General features: G+C 51.2%; 1 pseudogene; it reads right to left on the bottom strand.

The window, feature by feature from the left end:
* Nucleotides 1–2,219: 2,219 nt before the first annotated feature.
* On the bottom strand, nt 2,220–2,358 carry LOC123038497 (uncharacterized; annotated as a pseudogene).
* Nucleotides 2,359–7,273: the final 4,915 nt, after the last annotated feature.

Here is a 7,273-nt window from a genome sequence, read left to right on the forward strand (position 1 = left end):
GGGCGCATCATCATGGCCCAATGATTGCCGCCTGGACCCCGCGCCAACAGGGTCTGTCCCCGCATCCGCCGAGCCAGTCGTGGCGCGCCGCTTGTAGCCGCGCAGTTGGCCGTCTTGCTAGGCCCAGCCCAGACCAGAGGCGGCCTGCCACCTGTCGGGCGATGGTTCGGGCGCGCGAGAGGAGGCGGTGCGGCCCGCCGGGCTCTGCCGCGTGGCTGACGTGGGCTCGCCTGCACGCCCGCCTGTGTTGTCTGTCCGGACTGGCGTGGCAGATTCGCTGCCAGGCGCGGATCCCAGGGAAGATCGACTGCGCGGCTGCATCGCTTCCTCCGATCCCGAGGAGGATCTGTCCCCTGCACTGGGACACATGAAATAAGGACCTGTTGGTCCATTTTCTTCACCATTTGCTGTAGTTTTTGCATCACTGTTTTCTGCATCATCACAGAGCTCATGAAGATCATTAGTAGGGTTAGTCATATGATCATCACAATTTGTAATACCCCCTTGATCATAGGCAGAAAGATGAGAGAGAAGTAGCAAAATTTCTTTGCGGAGGAGTGCGCCGACGTTGGGGTGGAGATCCGCAAAGGGAAATTTGGTCTCATCAAAAACAACATCGCGAGAGATGTAAACTCGACCCGTGGAGATGTCGAGACACTTGACACCTTTGTGTTGGGCACTATAACCAAGAAAAGCGCACTGTTTTGATCTAAACATAAGCTTGCGTTTGTTGTAAGGCCGAAGATTGGGCCAACAAGCACAGCCAAAGACACGGAGAGAGGTGTAATCTGGTTTTGTGTGGAGGAGACGTTCCATAGGTGTTTCATTGTTGATAACACGACTAGGTAACATGTTGATAATATGAACGGCTGTCGGAAAAGCCTCATCCCAGAACTTGAGGGGCATGGATGCTCCAGCTAGGAGGGCCAAGCCAACCTCGACAATGTGCCTATGCTTGCATTCGACCGACCCATTTTGTTGATGAGCGTGAGGGCATGATACATGGTGAGATATGCCTATGCTTTGGAAGAAGGAATTTAGTTTTTCGTATTCCCCTCCCCAATCAGACTGAACAGCAAGAATCTTACTGTCAAACTTTCTTTCAACAAGTGCTTGAAAGTTGTGAAAAACTTGGAACACATCTGATCTTCTCTTGAGGAGATAGATCCATGAAAATTTGCTATAGTCATCGATGAAACTCACATAATACGTGTGTCTACCAATAGAGGAGGGGGCAGGCCCCCACACATCAGAAAAGATCAATTGCAACGGTTTGGTGGAGACACTAGTAGATATAGGGTATGATAATTGATGACTTTTAGCACACTGACATGAATTACAAATAGTTTCAATGTTTCGCTCACCAACAAACGGGAGCTTAATTTTCCTAAGTAATTTTTCAACCAAAGAGAAAGAGGCATGTCCTAAACGATCGTGCCATCGTGTGGACGAAAGCTTGATAGCACCACAAGCTTGTTTATTGAATCTTCTAAACTCCGGAATCAACGAGGAGAGCCCTCGAACACATCTACCTCGATAGAGAATTTTCCTCCTTGCCTGATCCTTGATCAAAAAGAAATAGGGATGAAACTCGAGAAAAACATGATTGTCAATGGCAATTATATGAACTGAGAGAAGATTTTTATGAGCACTAGGAACATGCAAGATTCTTTTGAGATGAATTTTACGACTAGGGGTATTAAAAATTGAATGGCCAATGTGACGTATGCCCATACCTTCACCACTGGCCGTGTGAATTTGATCCTTGCCACGATATTTCTCCTTCATGGTGACTTTCTAGAGCTCGTTGGTGATGTGGTTGGTGGCGCCGCTGTCAACGTACCAGTTTGTGTCAACTCCACAGGAGCCATCGGCCGCAGCAGCAACTTTCTCTTCATCTTGCGAGGAGTCACCATCATCTTCTTCGTAGAGGTACCAACAATCCTTCGCCGTATGTCCTGGCTTGCCACAGATATGACAGCGGGGCAAGTCCGGGCGGGATCTGTTGGAACCACCACTGCCACCACCGCGACGCCCTTTGGAGTTTCCCGAGCGCCCGCCGCCGCGCCAATTGTTGGAGTAGCCGCCACCACCGGAGCTGAACCTCCCTTTGCCACGGGGAGATGAGCGTGAGCGGGAGCCACCGCCGCGGCCTCTGTACGCAGAGTTGGCCAACGACTTGAAGCCACCACCGGAGCCTTGGTACTGCGCCATGCGTTGATCAAAGTTACTGAGCATAGCAAAGAGTTCATCAAGGGTTACCGGGGTGGCGCGTGCATCCAGTGCAGAGACAAGCGGCTGATAGTCTTGGTCCAGCCCGTGGATGATGTAGGACATGAGTTCATCATCTTGGATGGGTTTGCCCGCCGCAGCTAGTTCATCGGCGAGACCTCTCATGGCGGCGAAGAAGGAGGCCACCGATTGATTTCCCTTCTGCGCATTGATCAGCGCCGTACGGATGTTGTTGACGCGGCTGAGTGATTGTGACAAGAACATGCTCGCCAGTGCCACCCAGAGCTCGCGCGCCGTGGTGATCGTGGTCACCGTGACGAGCACCTCCTTGGAGAGGTTCTGGAGCAGGTAGCCGAGGACCTGCTGGTCCTCCCTCACCCAAAGTGGATGAAGAGGATTCGGACCGGTGGTCTCCTTGCCTGCGCGTCCTTGCTGGTGAGGATCTTGGCCGGCTCAGTCGCCGTGCCGTCGACGTAATGGAACACACCGGCGCCCCGCAGCTGCGGCGTGATCTGGGTCCGCCACAGAACGTAGTTGGTGCGGGAGAGCTTCTCCGGGACTCTGAGCGGCGACTGGAAGGAGGCGGAGGAGGAAGACATGGCTGCGCACTTGATGGAGATGGATAGCTAGGGTTTGTGGAAGAAGAAGGCTTTGTATACCATGTGCGAATTGCGGTAAACGTCTTAGCCTTCCTGCCCGACGTGTTGCGTGTTATATAGAGGGGTTGCGAGCCCATAAACGCGTACAGGTTGTTGAGATAGATTGCATCTTGTGAAGGAAGAAAACTAGAGATAAGAGGAGATAGAGATACAAAAGATTTCAGCTAACTAACTACTCCTCCGGCTATGTGGATTATCCTTCATGTACACGCCTTATGCACGCCTGCATCAACTGGGCTGAATCATCACGTTTGACATGCTTCTCAATTTTTTTTAATTTCAGTGTAGCGTCATAGGTGTAGTGCTATGGAGATGTTTGTGTGAATTGCCATGTTGTGTATGAACATGGATGCACTTTTGAAGTAGAAATAGTTCATGTAGAAACTGCTATGGGGTTACAAAGTTAATTTTAGTCATGTTTCTTAACTTTGTGTGCATGTTATGGCAGAAACATTGAGCATACTATGGAAACCTTTGTCCTATATCAGATCTGACAACACATAGGTGTGCTGTTCACAACACCGATCGAGCTATACAAACTTTACGTGACTATGGTAACTTTTGTCCCATATCAGATCTGACAAACTTTACATAGTACTCCCTCCGTTCGGAATTAGTTGTCGCAGAAATGAATGTATCTAGACGTATTTTAATTCTAGATACATCCATTTTCGAGACAAGTAATTCCGAACGGAGGGAGTAGTAATTAACGAACGTACGATAGGATATGTATGCATGTATTGAAGTTATCACCTGAATTCCTAACAAGTTTGCCAGGGAATCTATAAACTCTGAAGTCTTCTCCAGATGGAGATCAAGCTGTCGGGACCTGCTGCCTTGACCCGGCGAGCGGGGCGCAGACCTTCTCATTGTAGATGGAGGACTCCTCCTCCTCGACCTCGGCGTAGGCGTAGCCGAGGCGGTGGTACTGCTCGAGGATCGCCGCGTCGTCGGCGTGGATCTTCTCCCTAATACCATTGCTGATTGCCACGAGCGACCGGAGATCAAGGGGACTCTTGTAGTTCTCAACGATCTCCATGGCCCTGTTCTTCCTGTACATGCCCGTGCCGGTGGATTTCTCCCTCAGCACGATGTCGATGTACTTCTGGCTCACCCTGACGATCTTCTTCCCCTTGCCGGCCTCCGCCTTGTCGCCCTCTGCCAGCTTCTGGCACTCCGACTCCGAGGCCACCACCGGTATGTTGGAATTAACCACGAGTCCTAGTCCGGTTTGGACTGGAACAAGACACCGTGTAGGTATAGGACTAGTAGTAGTATTAGGATTAGAGTTTCTAACCCGTGTAGGTTAGCTTGCCTGTCCTGGCTACTATATATATCTACATAGACCCCTGTAATATTTGTACCCAACCCAGACCAAAGCAACAAAAATTCCCAGGAGCGACACGCTCCTGTTGTTGCAATCCATCAGCGTCCAATTGTTTTCGTGTGCGTATAGTTTCGCTGAGTTGTGCTAATCCTCTTTGTTAAGCTAGCTAGCTAGGCTCTGCCAAATCCATCCAGCAGCTAGCTAGGCTGCTTCGTTTGGTACGTGTACCTCTTGCTGTTTGCGTCTACGTACGACGAGTCTCCGCTCAACCGGCCGGAAAGTAATCGGCCGCGGTAGCTTGTACGCGCGCATCATCGGAAAGTACTCGACCGTTGCGTCGTCAAGGTTGGGACTGTGCCAACAATTGGTATCAGAGCTTTGGTATTGACGTGATTCTCGGAAAACAATCGAAGGATGATGACGACCACGGGCAAGGAGATCGTGACGGCGGCAGCGGGAGCACCGATGCCGATGGTGGGGGGATCACAATTCCCCCGTCTGGATCGAGAGGACTACGCACTATGGGCGATGAACATGGAGGTCGCGATGGAGGGAGCTGAATACTGGGAAGCCGTCGGCCCTGGCGGCGCCGAGTACGCGAAGGCCGCGGCGAAGTACCGGAAGGATCGTCAGGCGTTAACGGCGATCTACTCCACCATGCCGAAGGATGTGCTGCAACACCTCGTCGGAAAGAACTCGGCGAAGGAGGCATGGGAGACCATCAAGATCCTACACCAGGGTCATGACCGTGTCAAGGAAGCACACCTTCAATCCCTGATGAGAAGCTACGACTGCCTGAAGATGGACGAAAGTGAGACGGTTGATAAGTTTGCCGCCCGTCTCAAGACCCTCGTCAACGGCATACGCAGCTATGGTTCAACCCTAGAAGAAGTTGCGATCGTCCGACGATTTTTGCGCGCTGCACCGGCACGCTATATCCAGATCGTCACGTCGATCGAGCAATGTCTCGACCTGAAAACCCTCATGGTTGAGGATCTCGTCGGAAGGTTCAAGGCCCACGACGAGAGAATTCGTCTCAGTTTCGGCGACTCGGAGGAGAGTGAGCACCTAATGCTGACAAAGGCGCAATGGATCGCCCTGTCCAAAGAAAAGCAAGGCGGATCCACGAGCAGCGGCAAGAAGAAGGGGAAGGGGAAGCAGCGCTCGGCGAGAAAGAACTTCGCCGACTCGAACGACGAGGATGCGCCTTCACCACCGAGGAGGAAGTTTGACATCAGAAAAGTGAGGTGTCATAAGTGTGGCCTCCTCGGTCACTTCAAGGCTTACTGCGAGGAAGCACCGAAGCAACGGGCTCTCATGGCCGAGGAAGGAGACGATGGGGATATGATGCTGATGTGCGAGCTAGTGGACGAAGAGGATTCAGATGATCATGATCAACTGAACACGGGCCCGGTGAGTGCATCTGCGCTAGTAACCCCAAGCAAAGTTGTGGTGCCAGAAGACCATGACACAAGGCGTGACGGTATGGTTACGCTAGAAGCAGGCGATGTTGTGGCGCCAGAAGACCATGACACAAGGCGTGATGATGTGGTCATGCCAGTAAGTTCAGGCGTAGACGTGGTGCCAGAAGTCCACGACACAATGCGTGATGGTGTGGTCGCGCTAGAAAAAGGCGAAGTTGTGATGTCAGAAGTTCACAACACAAAGCAGATCGGTATGGACCCACCAGGAAAATCATATGCAGGAGCGGCAAGGAGCGCGGGCGTCTCGCGAGGACGGCGTGACGAGCTGGGACATGTCGAACTCGTATAGGGACATGGTGCAGACAAACCAGTATCCAGAAGGAAGCGTCGCTCGGCCAGGAGGGCTCGAATTAGTCGTGTCAGGTCTGCTTGGTAGCACAGCAAATGCTACGCCGGCTGGAAAGGGTGCTACACTGAGCGGCCTAGCAGCAACCGTATGTAGCAGCAACGACGGAGGCGTTGCATGGCCTTGTGCAGCTCCGCATGTGCCAGAAGGAGCGGGCCACTACAAGCTGCATACAACAACCACATTAAGGAATCCACGTGATGACCTAGTGGATGGACTACAAGGTGGGCAACGTCTAGGAAAAGTAGACGTGCCTCAAAAGATCAGCCCATCTACTGTTGCAAATTCTCTAGAGAACAGTTTGGATGTGGCTAGAATGCCAGTAAAGGGAGGTTTGGCAACTTCAAAAGACGTGACGTCTTCGACAGCATTGGAGACAGAAGAACAGCCACATGAATCAGAGGAAGCGCTTCGAATAAATTCGGTGAAGATGAAGAGTAAAGGGCAACGATGTTTGCACATCGAGGAACCAAATTTTTTTGAAGACGCAGTTATGAAAGAGTGTTGGCGTCGTGCTATGGATGAGGAGTTGAGGTCGATCCGAGACAACAAAGTATGGGAGCTCGCGGATCTTCCCAACGGACATAATGCCATAGAGCTCAAGTGGGTATACAAAGTCAAGAAGGATGCCGAAAGGAACTTGGTGAAGCATAAGGCAATGCTCGTGGCTAAAGGATACATGCAAGAGCAAGGTGTGGACTTCGAAGAAGTGTTCGGCCCAGTTACAAAGATGGACACGGTGAGACTACTTATAGCTCTCGCGGCTCAAGAATCCTGGAGGATACATCACATGGATGTGAACTTCGCGTTTTTGACTGGGGAGTTGGAAGACGAAGTATACGTGAAGCAACCGCCGGGGTACATCCAAGAAGGAGAGGAACACAAGGTATTGAAGCTACACAAGCAGTTGTACGGGCTACGACAAGCTCCTTGGGCATGGAGCATGAACCTTGACAGTACATTGATTTCTCTTGGATTTGAGAAAGACCCACTGGAGCATGCAATGTATAAGCGAGGTGAAGGAAGGGATCGTCTACTAATGGGTATCTATGTGGATGATTTATTGACAACAGGAGCAGACGAAGACGTAATTGCAAACTTCAAGCTACAAATGAAGGAGCTATTCAAGATGAGTGATCTAGGGCTCTTGAGTTACTACCTTGGGATCGAGGTACAGCAAAAGCCGGAGAGGATAACAATATGCCAGGAGGCATATGCAAAGAAG

Source organism: Triticum aestivum, chromosome 2A, assembly GCF_018294505.1.
Source record: "Triticum aestivum cultivar Chinese Spring chromosome 2A, IWGSC CS RefSeq v2.1, whole genome shotgun sequence".
Classification (NCBI taxonomy): Eukaryota; Viridiplantae; Streptophyta; class Magnoliopsida; order Poales; family Poaceae; genus Triticum; species Triticum aestivum.